Genomic DNA, 21,395 nt, shown 5'->3' on the forward strand with positions numbered 1-21,395 from the left:
CACTGACGAAAACGCGTCGTATTGCCACAGTTGCCAGTGGCCTCTTACTGATTAATTTCCCATACTTCACAGTTGAAGTTATCATGTGTGGATCTTTAATGGGGACGCGAAAATCTCATTTAATTTTTTCGTATTTTACCGCAAATTTTTCTTATTCGTTTTAACTAATTTGTGGAAATTACGTAAATGCAGTTTCTACGTTTCAAATTTTTGTTAAATGCAGAGGAACATTTCACTTCTGATATGACAAGATATGGTAACTGTGGAACAAGAGCATGCGATCAATATGTACCGTTTTTTCGTAAGTGACTGTGTCGATCTAACCTGCAGACAGATGGGAGAAAACGCACATTACAACAGGACAAACGAATCACCAGCATTACATACACACAAAAATCATGGTCTGACGTGTTTCGAATCTGTAACTAAAACTACAGATTAAATTCAGTAAATGTGCCTTGCATATATAAAGAAAGGGCAAAACGCGTTAGAGTCTATAAACACGAGAAGTTTTTATTGTGTGTTTACATTTCTATCTTCGCGACTACTTGCTGGGTCGCAGCCTAGTTCTCAAGCGCTCGTCCATGTCATCAGTCAAGCTGAGAAACTGGAACGCATCGTCGCTGGCCACAGACCACTCCACTTGACAATTTGCCTGATTACAAGAATGAGTACCTGAGAACGGGGCTGCCACCCTGAAACTAGTCGCAAAGATAGGAATGTGTGTACAAGCAGTATGACGATGACAGTCGTGGCACAAACGATGCCGCTAGCACTTCTTCCTGCACCGCTCTATTGTTCAACAAAGGAGTATTGTTCTCTAATGCCACCTGTTGATCATGAACAAAATTCTATACTTTCCCATGTCGTCCCTCCCTCTATTGTTGTGCAACAAACTACATTATTCTCCCCACTATTGTTCTAGAACGAAGTTTATTATTCCCTTCTCCCACCCCTCTGACAACCCAATTGCCGTATTTAAAACATCGGCAGCAAATTCCAAAAATTGGGGTAATTAAAAACTGACTGGGCTTCCCCCCATGCCCTACGACGTTACTGTACAATTAAGATACTTGTCCTACATGTAAACTGACGGGAAATTCGAATTTTTCAAGATAGGGCATTGTCCTAATGATGTGAACCCATCAGTTTAGCTTGAAAATTGGGAACCCACAAACCGCAAGTTTAAAAATGTTGCTACTCCAGCTATCCAAAGTTTAAACAATTATTCCCCTGATGTCACAATTTAACCCACCCCATTTACGTTAAATAGAAAACTAAAAGCTCACTTTTCAGTTTTATATGGCGGGAAAATTCAAAATTCACATCTTGTAAGATTAGAATTGCGAGAAATTTACTTACCGGCATCGTAAGTTTAAAAACATGGGACATACTGATTGCCAGAATTAGGCCGCTTATCATAACTTTAGAAAACTACGGGGTGTTCAAAAACACTCTCCGCAGTGCCGTATGATTGTTCGCCTGCCTGGGTTTTTTCAACGATACAATAAATGCACAACGATAATGCAGTGATATTCTTTACCCATTCATAGGAGAACTTGTGTTAAGTGAAATAATGAACGGTTACTTTCAACAAGATGGTGCAACCGCTCATCTCGTGTTTCATTGTCATTGCTTGGTGATGTTTTTCATGATCGGATAATTTCACAGGGACTTTGGCCTCTACGATCGCCTGACCTGACACCATTGGAAATTTTCTTCTGGGGTGCAGCGAAAGCAACTGTGTATAAAAATCGCCCAAAATGCATCTATGAATTGAAAACTGCAATATCTACTTTCACTGCTTTCTGTTACGGAAGACATGTTACAGCTTGTGTTTGGCAACATGATTAGACGAATTGAATTGTGTATTCAACAACAGGGGGACACTTCCAAGATTTAATGTTAATATTTGCAAGTAAACATGAATATTCAATAAATTAATGACTTGTATTTCACCGAGTTTCATTTCGGTATATTCACTGCGGCATACGGCACTGCGGAGAGACTTTTTGAACACCCCGTACATAGCACACTGGTGCAAGATGTGTGGTTGCCAGAAAGTCACTACTGTCAAATGTAGCGGGGTAAGATTGGGAGAAGCATGGACGTAAGTATTCTCGTAAATGCCGTGCCCTGATAGGAGGAGGCTGGTTTACCTGCCCGTGTGGAGCGGCAGCGTCACGTCATCAGTCAGGAAGGCGGTTAGTTGTCCGTTGCGTATTGTACGCCACAACTAGCGCATCCTTGCCACAGGCGGCTACGTTATTTCGCACTTAAACAGCGCGGCCGCGTGTTGCACTGCGCGCTAAGCCGCCTCGGTTGCCGCTGTTGCAATCCCGTCTGCTCCCGCACTCAGTACAACAATGTCGCGATGTGCGCCTCGGACTTGCAGTACATTCCAATATGGGATCCCACTTCGCACGCGCTTCCACAGACGCACTCCTAACGCCTTAACCACGACTCAGTTTTAGAAGTAAGGCGCACGATAATTCTGCTGCGCGAATAAACGCGGCCGTACAGCCCGCGTATCTCTGAGTTTGTTTTCTTTGCTTTAGGGCGCAAAAACAACGGCGGTCATACGCGCCCAAGTCAAAACTATAGAACACGAACACAGAGGTGTTAAACGACTATACGTCAGTCCCAATGGACAGAATAGAAGACAGCTAAAAACAGGCACGTCGAAAAAGGGCTACAAAAACACCATACAGAAATGGAGGTCCAAAAGTAAAAATTGAATGTCCTTCGCCATATTGTTTCGGCGCTTAAAAAGTAAAACGCGGTCGACAGCCCGCGCGTCATTCGCTAAAACGGCTGATAAATCAGACGGCAAACCCATGTTGGAAAGTAAAAAACCAGCAGGAAGTGGCGCACTATTAAAATTTGGGCGCAATGTGTACAAAGTGATAGGGTAGCGCCACTTAGCAAATTACGCTGTTTAAAAAGGCAGTGCCCAATACTCAGCCGAGTTAAAATCTCCTCCCGGCGGGAGGGCCGAGAAGAGGACGTCCGAGGCGCTGGGAGAGACTCAATAAGCTCAAGTTTATTCCCGTGAAGATCACTGGCGATGCCAAAGGGACACCAACTAACAGACGGTAACGTAGAGATCATCGGAGGGAATATAGGTACTCGCGAGCTGAGGTACGAGGATTGCAGCCTTGGCAGCAGCATCAGTAGCCTCGTTTCCTGGCAGACCGACATGACCAGGGACACACAAACATTGAGAGGTGGCATGAGCCCCCTCTCATATTTCTATCTTACTCTGAGTAATCCTCTCTAATTGCATGCGGCGAAAAGTTGCTATTCCTTCACACGCGGACTTCCCGCGCAGCGTCTCTCGTCACCCAGGTGGTCCGGTAACAGACGAGTTCTGCTGAGCTTGAAAGGGTTAAGCCGACGGGTGTGAGGGAGTCGAGTGGATGCTTTCCAGACGCCGACATTGTCATAAGAGCGGGAGCGACACGCCCAGAGGGACCAGAAGGGGCAGCTGGGCTAGAGATTCCGTTACTTCGCAGAAAATTAGTGAAAACACTTTCTGGCGGGCTACCAGCGAGGCGTGGGAATCACTTGTGTTCCCAGGGAGTCTTGGCGGGCAAATTCCCGCGTTTTCTGCAAAATCTTAGCTGAGTGGCTTGCTCAGGGCATAGCTCCGTGACGTAGCAAAATCGGCACAGAAATTGGCGCCAAGAATCTCCATTGGTGGAATGGTAGTGCTTCGGCAATAGAGTGGAATTTTCCTCCGGTTTTTCGAGTTGCTGATTGGAACGTTTAACCACGGCCACTGTCATGGGGGCGGGAATGTTCTGTGTTCGGCTTGTATGGGTGCTCTTGAGAGAGTCAGCTCTCACCTTTTCGGTCGGGGTAGGTTACAAGACTGATCTCTCGCTGCTCTGGACAGCCTGCCTTCCGTTGGCTGTCTAATATACTTTCATTTAGTTGTAACTGTTTGACTAAGTTGCTGAAGTCTCGACTTCAACGTAACTTTCCGAGTTCAGTTGGCAATTGAGCGTTCTGCGTACAAGCGGCCTATGTTGTCCGTTTTGAGCAGTTTTGTCTAAAGTTGACTGTATCGGAGTTACTGTGTGACTTCGCTTGTAAAAATAAATCACTGAACTGTCAGTGATAGTGTAGCGAGACTTTCGTCTCCCTTAGAGGCGCATTTGTATTGATAGGAAGTCTTTCCTCTGGAACAACCAGACCAGGATAATTTGTTTCGGGCTATACTCGCGACATCATCATCATCATCATCATCATAACGACGGGACATCGAAGCAACCAGCCATCGCTTCCGGTACGCCAGATCGTGTCCTTGGAGTTAAGAAGACAGCTTGGTAACGTATGTCCGGAGCACCGGCAGATTAGAGAATTTGCTCTGTGATAATCAGAGCTCAGCAGAGCGCGCCTGTTCCAGTCTTTTCTTACGTGGTTCTGTCTTGGATGTCCAATGCCTGAGTTCTCACTACTGTAGCAGCAATTAATGTTGGGTTGGCTGTGTGTTTCTCTTAATATTTGTGTTGCAAGGAATTGGTTCCACATACCACTTCGTCATGAATGTCAATCTAGTTTAGGGACAACTTCACCTTCACAGCATTTATTTGAGTGTGCAATTTGATGTATTGTAAATGTTTCATGTGTTTTGTTTATTGTTTTGAGTTTAGTCAAAATAAATCAAATTGTTATTTTGGACAGAACTTTCATTCTGTTAATCGGTAGAGCAACCCTTTCATTTCTCACTACGTTAATGAAAGTCTCCTTTATTTAATTAATTTCTGTCAAATTATTGCAGGTGCCAAACTCTTCTACTCCACTTGCAGGGTAGATTACAGTCAGTTCCCGTTTCTTCTTAATCCATGTGCAACAGCAAAAGTCGGAGTTAGAACAGGGGGGAGGGGGCGCGCTTGGGGGCAGAGAATCCTTTACATATGAAGATTCTAGAATAATTTGGTGTTCAATATACACTGCTAGCCCCGGCACCTCGCAACATCACACTGGATCCATCAAGAGTGAGAAGGTGACAGTTTTCCTGGACCCGTTGCACTAAGGGATGGGCAAATGCACAGCGGATTTAGACTTTGGAGGGCACTGAGTGAGTCCGACCAGAGGACACAATTGGAAAGGGCTGTGTCGCCGGATGTACTCCGTGGCCTGATACAAGGCGAAGAGCTCGGCTGTAAATACTGAGCAGTGTGACAGGAGCCGATATCGAAAGACTCGAGTGACAATGACGAAGTCACACCCGGCCCCACGGGCAGTCAGAGAGCTATCAGTGTAGACAAAGGCACTACTTCGAAGTTCCATGCGAAGGTCATGAAACTGGAGGCGACAGGGCGTGGCTGGAGTAATGACCTTAGGAAACGAATGAAGGCCAAGGTTAACTCAGGCCGTTTAACGAAGCCAAGGTGGTGAAGGGTTCACATCCGCTGAAAAAGTTGCAGGTAGTGTGAAGTCGCCAAAGGGAGTGGCGAAAGCGGACTCCAGGAGGTAACAAAGAAGAGTGACGAGCCCCATACTGACGATCAAAGGAATCACCAAAGGAGGCGGCATAGTAGGGGTGGCCACGCATGGCAGACAAACGGCATGCATACCTGCTGAGGAGAAAGTCACAGCGGTAGGACAGTGGTAGTTCAGCAGCTTCAGCATACACACTCTCAACTGGGCTGGTGTAAAAGGCACCCGTGGCCAAACGGATGCCATGATGGTGGATACAGTTGAGATCGCATAATAGGGATGGGCGTGCAGACGCATAAACGAAGCACCTATAGTCGAGTTTCGAACGGACAAGGGACCGGTAGAAACGGAGGTTGTGCTAACCATTGTTTTCAAACATGAATTGTAAATGACTCAAAAACATTTGCAGCAGTAGTCTAAGGTACTGTAAACAAAAATTTTGTCACTGCCAAAAAGCAGTCGTAAATTAATATCAGATGAGAGGCACACCATTTAAAGCTAGAGTCGTTGAAGGGAAGCGCATTTTCATTTCTTACACTTTAAACATTCATTTCCAGCAAAACACTGTAGAACGACAACTACCACCTCGACTCCATAATGGATTATATTAAAACTGTGATCTTCATTTAGCGTTTTTCGTAATGGCGGCAGAATGGAGCTTCTGGTCCTGGTCCGACAAATATATATATTTTTTAATGTCAGTGACAACCTGACTGGAAATAGTTCATTGGCGGCCACTTCTTTAAGAGTTAATTATAAAAGTCTCACAATTCAGTAATACACTATTATAAATTGTGTAAGTTAGGAATGGCTTCATGGTTCTGACTTCATTAGTAAACAGAATGTGGATTGAACAACGTTTTAAATAAACACGTGACTTACAGGCTTTTTCTGTGCACCTCCACGCCACTCCACGCTGTGTTTACCTTCCCGAAATGTATTTCTTCGTAGACTGATCAACTAATGCCCCTTTCACTTGTCATATACGCCACAGAAATATTACAGTCCAATTCCAATTACTAGTAGCATACTGGCACACACAGCACAGTCCTCAGAGAAAGCGATTAATAAATCAGAGACGAACAATTCATTGCAAACATTACCAAGTAGCAAACGAAACAGTCGCGCGCATTCGACCTGCTTTTTTAGGCAATACTGAACCTGCCGTCGCGCAGTTGGGCAAAATGTAAATCTTGCCGCGAGTAGTCGGTACCCACCCAAATAAGCGCCAATCAATGCCTACCTACAACGAAAATCCGTTTGACTAATGGCAGTAGCAATAAATCATTGTCGCAACCGCACGTTCTGTAAACTGTCGCAATAACGTTGCGCGGAAAGAAGGTCCATACGCCCAGGCACGCAGGATCGGCTATCTGTCTGCGTACGGCCATAATAATAATAATAATAATAATAATAATAATAATAATAATAATAATAATAATAATAATAATAATAATACTCAACCAATTACTAAAGATAACAGAAATATTCAGCAATGATATAAATATGTCTTTTGGAACAGACAAATGTAAGAAAAATAGCATAGTTAAGGGAAAAAACACTAAACAAGAAGATTACATATTGGATAACCACAGCGACTGCATAGAAGCGATGGAAAAAACAGATGCCTATAAATATCTAGGATACAGACAAAAAATAGGAATAGATAATAAAATACTGAACTAAAAGAAAAATATATACTAAGACAAACAGAAATACTGAAAACAGAATTGACAGCAAGAAACAAAACAAAAGCTATAAATACCTATGGTATACCAATATCGACCTACTCATTTCGAGTAGTGAAATGGAGTAACACAGACCTAGAAGCACTCAATACACTTACACGATCACAATGCCACAAATATAGAATACATCACATACATTCAGCAACAGAAAGATTCACATTAAGCAGAAAGGAAGGAGGAAGGGGATTTATCGACATAAAAAACCTACATTATGGACAGGTAGACAATTTAAGAAAATTCTTTCTATAACGAGCAGAAACTAGCAAAATACACAAAGCAATCACTCATATAAATACATTGGCTACACTACTGCAGTTTCATAACCACTTCTACCACCCTTTAGATCACATCACATAACATCAACAGATACGAAGAAACTAAATTGGAAAAAGAAAACACTACATGGCAAGCACCCGTATCATCTAACACAGCCACACATCGATCAAGACGCATCCAACACATGGCTAAGAAAAGGCAATATATACAGTGAGACGGAAGGATTCATGATTGCAATACAGGATCAAACAATAAAAACCAGATATTACAGCAAGCGTGTTATTAAAGATCCCAATACCAGAACAGATAAATGCAGACTTTGAAAACAACAAATAGAAACAGTAGATCACATCACAAGCGGATGTACAATACCAGCAAATACAGAATACCCCAGAAGACATGACAATGTAGCAAAAATAATACATCAACAGCTTGCCTTACAACATAAACTTATAAAACACGTTCCCACATACAAGTATGCACCACAAAATGTACTGGAGAATGATGAATACAAATTATACTGGAACAGAAACATTATAACAGATAAAACCCCACATAACAAACCTGACATTGTACTCACCAATAAAAAGAAGAAATTAACACAACTAATCGAAATATCCGTACCCAATACAACAAATATACAAAAGAAAACAAGAAAAAATTGAAAAATACATCCAACTGGCTGAGGAAGTCAAGGATATGTGGCATCAGGATAAAGTTGACATTATACCAATTATACTATCAACTACAGGTGTCATACCACACAACATCCACCAGTACATCAATGCAATACAGCTAGATCCAAACATATATATACACCTACAGAAATCTGTAATTATTGATACATGTTCAATTACCCGAAAGTTCCTAAATGCAGTGTAACATACCGTAGAGTTAAAAAAGTAAGACACGCTTAATCAAGGTCCGCGTCACTTTATATTTTTGACCAGACATAACGTCTGAGAAAAGAAAGAACAATTACTATTATTTTTATTTTTTTTCGGGCGCAAAACGACGCTGTTATCAGCACTCGTACAAATTCCCAATCTTTTCACTGTCCAGTCTCACCGTTTTTCCGAATGAGAACACTCGGTCGGGAATCGAACCCAGGATCCGGTGATCCAGAGGCAACAACGCTAACCACTTTTTTTTAAATCTCGTTTTGTTCGTATTATTTGTTCGGGGCGGACGTACCATGACACCCATTCAAGTTACAGAGGACGACTAACCCTCTGACCGAACTGAGCTACCATGCCGGCATGAGGACAAATCAAATGGTTCAAATGGCTCTGAGCACTTTGGGACTTAACATCTGAAGTAATCAGTCCCCTATAACTTAGAACTACTTAAACCTAACTAACCTAAGGACATTACACACATCCATGCCCGAGGCAGGATTCGAACCTGCAACCGTACCAGTCGCGCGTTTCCAGACTGTAGGGCCTATAACCGCTCGGCCACACGGGCCGGCCATGAGGACAACACAAACACCCAGTCCCTGGGCCGAGAAATCAGTTCGCGCAGCACAATAGCGTGCCGCTTACTTCTAAAACTGAGTCGTAGTTAAGGGCTTGTAAGCGCATGTTAAGTGGGATTCCGTGTTGGAGCGTTCCGCGCGCCGAGACACTCATCGTGGCGTTATTGTACTGAGTCTATGCGGGTGCAGACGGGATCGCGGAGTAAGGGCCGCAACAGTGGTAACTGAGGAGGCTTAGCGCGCAGTACAATACGACGCAACACAGTTTGTTAACTGCGAAATAATGCAGCCGCCTGTGGCAAGGATGCAGAACCTGTGGAGTACAATAGGCGACTGACATCTGTCCGCATTCGTAACTAGTGATGTAGCGCTGACCGCTCCAGACTTCCAGGTAAAGGCAACCTCCCTGTAGTGGCACACTGGGCGTGCTGTAGCTTCTTAGGTGGTAAGGCGCTGGAGTCTATGGAAGTTCGACAGTAGCCGTGGACGGCTCTGAACGCAACTCGCCTTGGCCGGCTAAGGACGGCTGGAGGGGAGGTGGGGATAGGGCATTGCAACCTCCTCAGACATGCGGGAACCGCGGAAGCTCGCCCAGTGCTGCCCGCCATGGCAAAGACCCTCCCCCTGGCGCTGTACTTGTGTAAATGAACATGCAAGTCCCTAGCACTCGCCCAATCCAATCCCACTACATACGACCATAGCAAGTGTTTGACAACCGTCCATGTCCCACCAGCGAGCTACACAGCTTCTAAAGTTTAGGATCCGAGGCCTAATGTTGACAACCAGAGGGCTCCCCATCATTTTAAGCGGAGGATAAGAGAATTTCTCACCAAGTAAGTTTTCGCTCTATGCTAGTTTCTGCCATTTGTAGCCTTAGAGAAAGCTTTTGAGAATGTTGACTGGAACACACTCTTTCAAATTCTGAAGGTATCAGGGGTAAAATACAGGGAGCGAGAGGCTATTTGTCAATTTGTACAGAAACCAGATGGCAGAAGAGTCGAGGAACATGAAAGGGAAGCAGTGGTTGGGAAGGGAGTGAGACAGGGTTGTAGCCTATCGCCGATGTTATTCAATCTGTATATTGAGTAAGCAGTAAAGGAAACAAAAGAAAAATTCGGAGTAGGTATTAAAATCCATGGAGAAGAAATAAAAACTTTGAGGTTCGCCGATGACATTGTAATTCTGCCAGAGACAACAAAGGACTTGGAAGAACACTTGAACGGAATGGACAGTGTCTTGTAAGGAGGATATAAGATGAACATCAACAAAAGCAAAACGAGGATAATTGTGTGTAGTAGAATTAAGTCGGCTGATGATGAGGGAGTTACATTAGGAAATGAGACAAAGTAGTAATGGAGTTTTGCTATTTGGGGAGGAAAATAACTGATGATGGTCGAAGTACAGAAGATATAAAATGAAGACTGACAACGGCAAAGAAAGAGTTTCTGAAGAAGGGAAATTTGTTAACATCAAGTATAGATTTAATTGTCAGGAAGCCGTTTTTGAAAGTATTTGTATGGAGTGTAGCCATGTATGGAAGTCAAACATGGACGATAATTATTTTCGACAAGAAAAGAATAGAAGCTTTCGGAATGTGATGCTACAGAAGAATGCTGAACATTAGATGGGTACATCACATAACTAATGAGGTGTTGTATAGAATTGGGGAGAAGAGTTTGTGGCACAGCTTGACAAGAAGAAGGGAAGGGTTGTAGGACATGTTCTGAGGCGTCAATGGATCAGATATTTAGCACTGGAGGGCAGCGTGGAGGGTAAAAATCGTAGAGGGAGACCAAGAGATGAATTCACTAAGCAGATTCAAAAGGATGTAGGTGCATTAGGTACTGCGAAATGAAGCTTGCACAGGATAGAGTAGCTTGGAAAGCTGCATCAGACCAGTCTCAGGACTGAAGACCACAACAACAACAACAACAACAACAACAACAACAACAACAACAATTCGCTCCATTTAAATCTTATCAGAAGTGAGCTTTTGGGCTTCGAAGTTAAGGCAAAGGGCTGTATTACACCAGAGTTGGAGAGCTGATCTAGCAACATTTATAAACTTAGGGTGTGTCGACTCCAGATTTTTGAACTGAAACTGAATTGCATTCTGGTGCAATTGAAATGAATTGCTTGACATCAGCAGGACGAAGCCTCATCTTGAATTTTTCAATTTCCCACCAATTTACACTTAGGACAACTCCCTTACTTCCACAATGGTGTTCTAGGACAAACCGAGGAAACGTGGCTGTGTTTCATTTCCCGCCATTTTCTGATTTTTTTTGTGATTTGTACACAAGTCAGTTGCTCTATGTTGGAGGGGTCGGAAGGGGGGGGGGGGGGGGGGGGCGCAACACCCTTTGTTCCAAAATAGAGGAAAAACAGTAGCTCTTTGTTCGGGAAGGCAAGGCAGGAGGATTAGAGAGCAATAGCCCTTCGTTCTAGATCAATATAGGGGGAAGGAGGTGGCAGGATCCTTTGTACCAGAACTGCCCTTGTCATACTTCGAGTGTAGACAAATACAGCAATTAGATACTTCCAGGAGAAAAGGACATTTTCCCCATTTTGAGCCACGGTAGACTCAAATTCACCGGTGGTTAATACACGCTGTGATTTTGCTAAATGGGGACAAACTGCAAGAAACCATCCCTGAGAGATTTAAGATGAAAAAACAACTCATATGGATATATCGCCGCAAATGAAGTCCATCGGAGGTACAGCATCTTTAACACGGAGTTAAGAATTTTGACAGTGTAGGTTCCCATGATTCAAAAGCAAACGTGGGACAGTATTGTGTGCAACTGACAAAGGATTTCAGATTGATTCCGTATTTCTAGATTTCCAGGACGCTTTCGACATTGTACCACACAAGCGGTTTGTAGTGAAATTGCATGCTTATGTGATTTCCTGTCAGAGAGGTCACAGTTCGTAGTACTTGACAGTCATCGAGTAAAACGGAAGTGATTTCTAGCGTTCTCCAACCTATTTTTATAGGCCCTCTGCTGTTCCTTGTCTACATAAACTATTAAGGACAGCATATGAGCAGCCATATTAGGATGTTTGCTGATGATGCTGTCGTTTATCGTCCAGTGAAATCAGAAGATAAAAACGATTTAAAACAGAACTGTATGGCAATTGACCCCCAAATAACGAAAAGTGTGAAGTCATCCACATGAGTGCTAAAAGGAATGCGTTACCTTCGGTTACACCATGAACCAGTCAAATATAAAGGCCGTAAATTCAGCTAAATACCTGGAAATTACAATTACGAGCATTTCAAATGTTCAAATGTGTGTGAATTCCTAAGGGACCAAACTGCTGACGTCATCGATCCCTACACTTGCACACTATAACTTATGCTTCGAACCCACACACCACACACAAGGGAGCACTCTAACCTCCCACAGGAGGAGCCGCGCAATCCGTGACATGGCGCCTCTAACCGCGCGACCATCCCGAGCGGCTACGATTTAAAAATGGTTCAAATGGCTCTGAGCACTATGGCAGCTAACAGCTGAAGTCATCAGTCCGCTATACTTAGAACTACTTAAACCTAACTAACCTAAGAACATCATACACATCCATGCCCGAGGCAGGATTCGAACCTGCGACCATAGCAGCAGCGCGGTTCCTGACTGAAGCGCCTAGAACGGCTCGCCCAAAACGGCCGATTACGAGCAATTTAAATTAGGAAAAACACACAGGAAATGATGTGGGGGAAGTGAAATCAAAGACTGCGTTTTACTGGCAGAACAATGAAGACGCAACAGATCTACTGAAAAGACTGCCTACACTACGCTTCTTCGTCCTCTTTGGCGTTGTTCTGCGCGGTTCATAGTTCTTACAGGATAGGATTAACGGAATACATCGAGAAAAGTTCAAAGAAGAGCAGCACGTTTTGTATTATCGAAAAGTAGGAGAGAGTGTGTCACTGACATGATACAGGATTTGGGGCGGGCGTAATTAAAACAAAGGCGTTTTTCGTTCCCGCGGAATCTATTACCGAAGTTTCAGTCAGCAACTATTTCTTTCGAATGCGAAAATATTTTGTTGACGCCGATATACGTAGTGTGAAAAGATTATAAAATAAGGGAAACCAGAGCTCGTACGGAAAGATGTAAGTGTTTATTTTTTCCACTCGCTGATAGTGTGTGGAGTAATAGACAATTGTTGTGAAGATGGTTCTATGAACCTTCTGCGGGGCACTTTAGTGTGATTTGCCGAGTATCCATGTAGATGTAGAATAAACCAGGGAAATGGGAGTGATCTGCCTTTACTAGAATTTTAGTGGTACCGAGCTAGATAGCACAGTTATTAGCACAATAAACTCGCATTCGGGAGGACGATAGTTCAAACCCCTCTTCCGACCACCCTGACTTAGATTTTACCTGATTCCCCTAAAACGGTTAAGGCAAATGCCGGGATTATTCCTTCGAGAGGTCACGGACGATTTCCTTCTCTACCCTTCCCAAATTGGAGCTCGCGCTCCGCCTCTAATGACCTAATAGTCGACGGGACGTTAAACACTAACCTCCTGATCTTCTTCAATGGTGTGGTGTCAGCGAACAGTCGGTATCGATCCAGTCTTGAGGTGTTGTCGGAGTAAAACTTTTCGAGGTGTTTCCGCACGGAAATGCGCAACTGACCTTGACCACAATCATCTAGTAGCCACATTACCCCTCATACTATCAGATGCACCTCTCCCGGAAGGGACGGCAGGGTCACCCGCAGGCAGTGCAGATATGTCTCGCCTAGAGTCGTCGTGGAAGAATATCTGGTCCCACGAGGCGGTCGCCAATAATTTCCGCCCACATACAGAGGCCGAAACGGTGTTAGCGTTTCGCTGCCACCATACTATGAGAATTCTTCGACGCTCACAGGTGGGTGTTGTGAATGTTGACTATTGTGCACATCGTAAAGGTAGCTTCAGTTATCAACAGGATGGATGACAAAAATTTTCAGCACTGTGCAAGGTAGGTGACCTATGCACGTAACCAGTGACGAAATCGTCGTTGCAGAGGCAAATCCGAGGTAATAAAGCGTGGACGCCTTGTAAGTTATAGGAGCAATGGCAGTTGTGCAAAATGTTCCCCACGGTCGGCTACCTTACCCCACTGACAGGCGACTGTCAAATGTCTGTCTCCACCTTGAAGTAGAAGCACCTCCAATGGAACGCCTTTTCCGCCATATGTCCATATGACCTTTTTTGTTCTCAGGGGTCGTTTCCTACAGTTCGCCACAATTTGCCAGAATCGCCCTGTGCAGATACATATTATGTTCCCTAGGAACTGCAGCTCTTCCATGGGATCATTGCGCTGGTGAAAATAGTTGCCATTTTAAGCACGTAAATAAGAATGTGTGTTAGGCTGTTACTTAGACGCAGTTAAATAAGTTTTTACTATGGCGGGAAACAACATCACGCAAGAAAAGATAGCGGTAAGGCGTGCTTGGTTTAACAACTTGTTTACTAACATTCGACTACGCTTAAATCTACTGTTATTACACAAGATGTAAACCAACTGATAAAAGCGCCGTCTTTCACAGTGGTGTATAATGCATCGTTCTTAAGTGCCATGCGCACAAATTCAGGAACTACCTGACGTAATCAGACTAACAAAATAACATCGCATTTGGCTGCGCAGTCAAGCGGTAGGTGGATCGAAATGTGGGGTTTTCGAGTAGTTTGAGAAGGAACGTAACCTGGCCTAACAACCCACAAGATTTTACCTCAGTGGCAAGCGTCACGAAAGCCTGCAGGCTTCTAACGTCGCAATCTTTTTCCGTGCATAAAGCGGCACATTCTTACGTAGTTCTAACTATTTCGAGTCAAGAACAGACTGCCAACATGATTAACTTAAAAGTAGATAGCCTAGGTGTAGCGAAGCTGCTTAAAACATTAATAGGCAAGAACTCGGGTCCAGACTATACCAATCAGGCTCCTTTCACAGCATAGTGGTACAATAGTTCCATACATTTTTTGGGTCATCAGTCTTCTGACTAGTTTGACGGGGTCCGCCACGAATTCCTCTCCTGTGCCAACCTCTTCATCTCAGAGGAGCGCTTGCAACCTACGTCCTCTATTATTTGCTGGATGTATTCCAGCCCCTGTCTACCTCTACAGTTTTTGCCTCATGTCTTAACATGATGTCCTATCATCCTGTCCCTTCTCCTTATCAGTGTTTCCCACATATTCCTTTCCTCTCCGAGTCTGCACAGAACCTCATTTCTTACCTTATCAGTCCACCTAATTTTCAACATTCGTCTATAGCACCCCATCTCAAATGCTTCGATTCTCTTCTGTTACGGTTTTCCGACAGTCCATGTTTCATTACCATACAATGCTGTACTCCAGACGTACATCCTCAGAAATTTCTTCCTCAAATTAAGTCCGGTATTTGATATTAGTAGACTTCTCTTGGCCAGAAATGCCGTTTTTGCCATAGCGAGTCTGCTTTTGATGTCCTCCTTGCTCCGTCCGTCACTCGTTTTTTAAAGCCTAGGTAGCAGTATTCCTTAATTTCGTGACCATCAGTCCTGATAAGTTTCTCGCTGTTCTCATTTCTACTGCTACTCCTCAGTACCTTCGTCTTTCTCAGTCCATACTCTGTACTCATTAGACTATTCCATTCAGCAGTTCATGTAATTTTTCTTCACTTTCACTCAGGATAGCAATGCCATCAGCGAATCTTATTGACATCCTTTCACCTTTAATTTTAATTCCACTCCTGAACCTGTCTCATTTCCATCATTGCTTCCTCGATGTACAGACTCAACAGTAGGGGCGTCAGACTACATCCTAGCCTTACACACCTCTTAATAAGGACACTTCGTTCTTGGTCGTACACTTATTATTCCCTCTTGGCTGTTGTACATATTGTATATGACCTGTCTTTCCCTATAGCTTACCCCTATTTTTCTCAGAATTTCGAACACCTTGCACCATTTTACAGTGTCGAACGCTTTTTCCAGATCGACAAATCCTATGAATGTGTCTTCATTTTTCTTTAGTCTTGCTTCCCCTATCAACCTCCACGTCTGAATTTCCTCTTCTCGTGCCTTCACGTTTCCTAAAGCCAAACTGATCGTCATCTAGGGCATCCTCAATTTTCTTGTCCATTCTTCCGTATATTATTCTTGTAAGCAACTTTGATGCATGAGCTGTTAAGCTGATTGTGCGATAATTATCGCACTTGTCAGCTCTTGCCGTCTTCGGAATTGTGTGGATGATGCTTTTCTAAAAGTCTGATGGTATGTCGCCAGACTCATACATTCTACACACCAACGTGAATAGTCGTTTTGTTGTCACTCCCCAAAGAATTTAGAAATTCTGATGGAATGTTATCTATCCCTTCTGCCTTATTTGATCTTAAATCCTCCAAATTTCCATACTTAGCAATCATATACAATCGCTTACTGGTAAGATGATCCGTACCTGAAGACTGGAAAGTTGCGCAAGTCACCAATACCCAAGAAAGGAAACAGGCGTAACCTCTGAATTACAGATCTATATCACTAATGTCGATTTGCAGTTGGATTCTGGAACGTACACTGTCTCTAACATCTGTAATCACTTATAAGAAAACGTTTTATTGACAACTAGCGAACACGGATTCGGAAAATATCGTAGTTGTGAAACACAGCTAGCTCTTTATCCTCACAAAGTAATAATGTGTGCTATCGACAGAAGACGTCAGATTGAATCCATATTTCTCGATTTCCAGGAGGCTTTTGGCACCGTTCCTCACAAGCGACTTATAATTAAGCTGCATGCCTATGAAGTATCGTCTCGGTCGTGTGTCGGGGTTAGTGATTTCCCGTCAAAGGTTACAGTTCGTAATAACTGACGGAAATTTATCGAGTAAAACGGAAGTAATGTGGCATGGGTCCCTGGTTGTTCCTGATGTACATAAACGATTTAGGAGGCCATCTGAGTAGTCCTCTTTGTTCGCAGATGATGATGCCGCGATTTACAGCCACGTGAAGACATCAGGCGATCAAAACGAATTACAAAATGATTTAGATTGTTCAAATGGCTCTGAGCGCAATGGGACGTAACTGCTGAGGTCATCAGTCCAAAATGATTTAGAAAACATATCGGTACGGTGCAAAAGTGGCAACTGATTCCTTATCATGAAAAATGTGAAGTCATCCACATGAGTACTAAAAAGAATTTGCTAAATTTCAGTTATACGACGAATCACACAAATGTAAATGATGTGATGTCAACTAAATACTTAGGGATTACAATTAAAAATTGTTACGATCTCACAGAAAATGTTGTGGGGAGGCAAACCAAGGACTCCTATTTATTGCACAACACTTAGAAAACGCTTGGGCGCCCTCTTTTGGAGTGTGTGTGCTGTGTGGGTTCTGCATCAGATAGGATTGACAGAGGACACAGGGAAATTTCTAACAAGGGCAGCTCGTTTTGTATTACCGAGCAATATGGTAGAAACTGCCATGGTTATGTTAAACGATTTGGGGTGGCAGCTATTGAAACAAAGGTTTTTTCACTGCGGCAGGATCTTGCCATAAAATTGCAATCAACTTTCTCCTCAGAATGTGAAAAAAATTTGGTGGCCCCCACCTTCGTAGGGAGGAATGGTCATCGTACTAAATTAAGAGAAATCAGAGCTCGCACGGAAAGATTTAGTTCGTTTTCCCCGCGCTGTTCGAGAGTGGAACGGTAGAGAAGTAGCATAAAGGTGGTTCGACCGATCTTCTGCCAGGCGTGTAGTTGGGAATTGCAGAGTAATCACGCAGATGCAGATTTTCGTCAGTGCCACAATCCCAATGACCAGCTACACCCGTTTTAAGAACGACTCATTTCAAGACTTATTTTTGGTGTTAACCAGTTTTCTTTCTGTAAAGCCGTCGGCACACGGACCGTGCATCCGAACGTTAAGCGTGCCGAGTTTCTGACAGCGTGGAATAGCACGTTCAGGAGTCTTTCCGAACGTTCAAAGCAATATCTGGCATGTCAGATATTCTGAGCGTGCGTCTGAGCGTGGGCCAATGAGATGGCACAACGCCACAATCTTATTGTTCTTGTTGCAATTTGTTACAATTAAATTTCAATTAGTAACGTGTCTACGATTAAGGTTTTCAGCATGGGCTAAGAACTTTATTATTAGTTTAATATGAATATATACTATAATATTTATGTTATGTAAATATAAGTTCACTTTTTTTTGAGGGGCGACTTTGTTCCATTGGCTTAATCTACAGGACATCTTGCGCTACTTGTATAAAGATTTTTGCTCCTTTTTATTTTATGCTTCGTAATTCACATGTTGCAAAGATTCTGCTGCTGGGTAGGAACAGCGATCAAACATTGAGGTTTTATTAAAATGTGGGTGTGATGAAATAATGTATATCGTATGCGGAAAAATATTTCAAATTTGTAATGCACTGTTTGTAATTGAACTTTTATAAGCCTGTGTCCTTATCCATCGGACATGGTACTTTTCTTTTCGTGGACGATGGAGGAAATGTTCGTTTTAATACAGCTAACGTGGGAATTTTACGCTCTTTACGCTCGCTCGTTGAGTAAACAGTGATTTACGAACTAGAAACATCCCTCAACTGCCGTTGGTGTGCGTTGCGATCGCGTATACCACGTTGGTGCGAATGTACCGTATGCACAAGTCGCATCGTTCCTGGGCGTTCGGCAGCACGTTGCACTTGGCACGCTCAGCGTTAACGTTCAACAGCACGGTCCGTGGGCCGACGGCTTAAGGAACCTCTGTCGCAAGAGTATCATCTGTGATATGACTTCCTCTGTAGAAAATTTATGACCTGTGACATGTCAGCTTTTCTGACAACGGCGTGGCAGAGTTAGGTACTCCAGCATGAAACACGTCTTATATAGCAAGTAAATAAATAAATACTTAATACCGCAGTTTAATCACAGATTTACATAGCTTTTAGTAATGAACTATGGTTTGTTATTCGCTTTGCAGTCAAAGACTACGAGTAAAATTTTTCATCTCTCGAAAATTGTACACAGAAAATGACCATACATAAATATGTAATGTGTGTACCTGAAAATGAGAAATAATATGTCGTGCTTATCAAAACAAAACTATATTCATTAAGTGACTGTTCGCAGAAAATTTGGTTTATGAGAAATAACCTTATAGAATTTCTTATAGTTCCGTTTGTAAAAGGTACTAGTATCTTTCGTCATAGCAAAAATATACAGACTATTATCATTTGCTGAAAACTTTCATACAAATCATCTGCGTTAGAGCGAAGTTATCTAAAATGACTCCATAAATATTTCAAATCAGCAAGTTGGGAGACAGCGGCGGTGAAACAAAATGTTTCATGTTCATCCACAGTTTCAAAGTCTTTACATGAAACGTATATTTCCTTTTCTGAAACTTTGTTACGTTTGAAGAATACCGATGTTCGAAATTGCAATCGACCCAAATAAAAATTCGAACGGCCGTAAACGGCATTTACCTTGTTACACAACTACCAGTCTTCCCGTGTATGGAGAGCGCTGCTGCGCAACTGTATACTGAATTAACACATAACCGCTCAATTAGTCCATGACCGGTTTAGGCTTCTCTAATGGATCTAAAATTAAAAAAAGCACGATGCAATGGATATTTAAATAGTTAACATAAAAGGACATCAAAAACTAAGTCCACACATGTAAAGTACGAGAACAAAGGAGAAAAAAAAAGAACAGACTGTGCTGTGGTGAAGCCTCGTGAAAAATCATCATTATGAAAGTAAAAATAGAGCAGATTTCAAACGTGCTGTGCCCAAAATGTTGTAGGAAGAATGGACCTGTCAATTCTAGAATCTGCAGTTTCTGATACTTTAAAAGAACTGCCATGATTCGGTATTGGGAATTCGATTTTGACACGTTGGAAATTTTAAAGCATGCTTTACTAACGAACAGGACATGCAGTTCCTTACAGTTAATAGAATCCCAAACCAGCTACAATGGACGGCTCGTGATGGTCAAGGGCAAGGTTACATCGTCTACCGTTAGCGGGCAGAAGTTCTAACACAGGGAATTATCGTCATCTTTTGATGTTACTTCAGCGGCAGCACAAGGAAAGTATATTTTCTCTTTTCTTTGTCTATTGCTGAAATTTTAAAATACACAAGAAAACTTATCTTTTCCATGTCGCATTATGTATTTAAATATCTGTATGGGAATGCAGGCTACCTCGGCGAATTTAACTGACGAAATCTTCTCAGGTTATCAGCGGAGTCGTGACATGTTGCAGCGTTCCGAGTTTCCAACTCGAAATCCTCCTGCAGATGACGTATCTGAACGTGGCAACAACACGGCGCCACGACTCTGCTGATCTACATTATACTGCGCAACTCACCTGTGTATGGCAGAGGATACATCTGGAACCACTAACCGATCTCCCTTTCCCTGCTCCACTGGCGAATGGCTTGAGAGAGGAATGATCGTCGGTAAGCCTCTGTATTATCTCCTCATAGTTTATCGTCGTGGCGTTTTCGCGAAACATTGTCCACCTGCTTCCGGAAAGTGCCCTCACGAAATTTGACTAGTAAGCTTCCCTGTCATGCACAACGCCTCTTGTGATGTCTGCCATTAGTTTGTTGATCATCTCTGTAATGCTCTCCCGCCGACTAAAACCTGTGACGAAACGCGCCTCTTTGTTAAATCTATCTCTCTCTCTCTCTCTCTCTCTCTCTCTCTCTCTCTCTCTCTCTCTCCCTCCCACACCAGTCATACCTGGAAAGGATTCCAGATTTACGAACAATACTCATAAATCGGTCGCAAGACCCTTGTATGACACTTCGTTTGCTAGTTACATTTCTTTACATTCTTCTGCCAATCTGGCATATTTCTGCTATCTGTTTCATATGGTCATTCCACTTCAGGTCGCTCTGGATAGTTGCTCCTAGGTATTTTACTGTGTCCAGCAATTTGTCATCAATAGTATAGCTATGTTGTAGTGAATTTCTTTTCCTGTATATGAGCATTATGTTACATATGTTCTTATAGACATCTGCATCATCTGCGAACCGCCTTAAAGAGCTTCCTATATCATTTACTTACATAGTAAACACTAACGATCTTATCACACTACATCGAGGAACTCCGAAAATTGCCTTTAAATCTATTTTATTCTGTTGAGAGCGACACGTTGAGTTGTTCCCAGTAAGGGGGTCTTGAATCTAGGCGAAAATCTGGTGCGATATTCGGTAAGCTCGTACGTTTTGTACTAACCGGCAGCGCGGGGCAGAGTCAAATGCCTTTCGAAGTAAGGCGTCAACCTGAGCGCTGTTATCTAAGGCGCTGTGGATCTCATGATGCTAACTTACCCCAAAATATCTGTCTGCTGAATCCATGTTGATTTTTAAAAAAAGTGATTTTCGTTTTCCAGAAACGACATAGTTTATCAGCATAAAGCATATTCCAAACTTCTACAACAGATTGACTT

General features: G+C 42.9%; 1 protein-coding gene across 1 annotated transcript in view; it reads right to left on the reverse strand.

Moving 5' to 3' along the window:
• Positions 1-21,395, reverse strand: part of LOC126336359 (PRL-1 phosphatase) — a 565,928-nt gene that overhangs the window by 149,704 nt on the left and 394,829 nt on the right. The window lies entirely within an intron of this gene.

Source organism: Schistocerca gregaria, chromosome 2, assembly GCF_023897955.1.
Source record: "Schistocerca gregaria isolate iqSchGreg1 chromosome 2, iqSchGreg1.2, whole genome shotgun sequence".
Taxonomy (NCBI): Eukaryota; Metazoa; Arthropoda; class Insecta; order Orthoptera; family Acrididae; genus Schistocerca; species Schistocerca gregaria.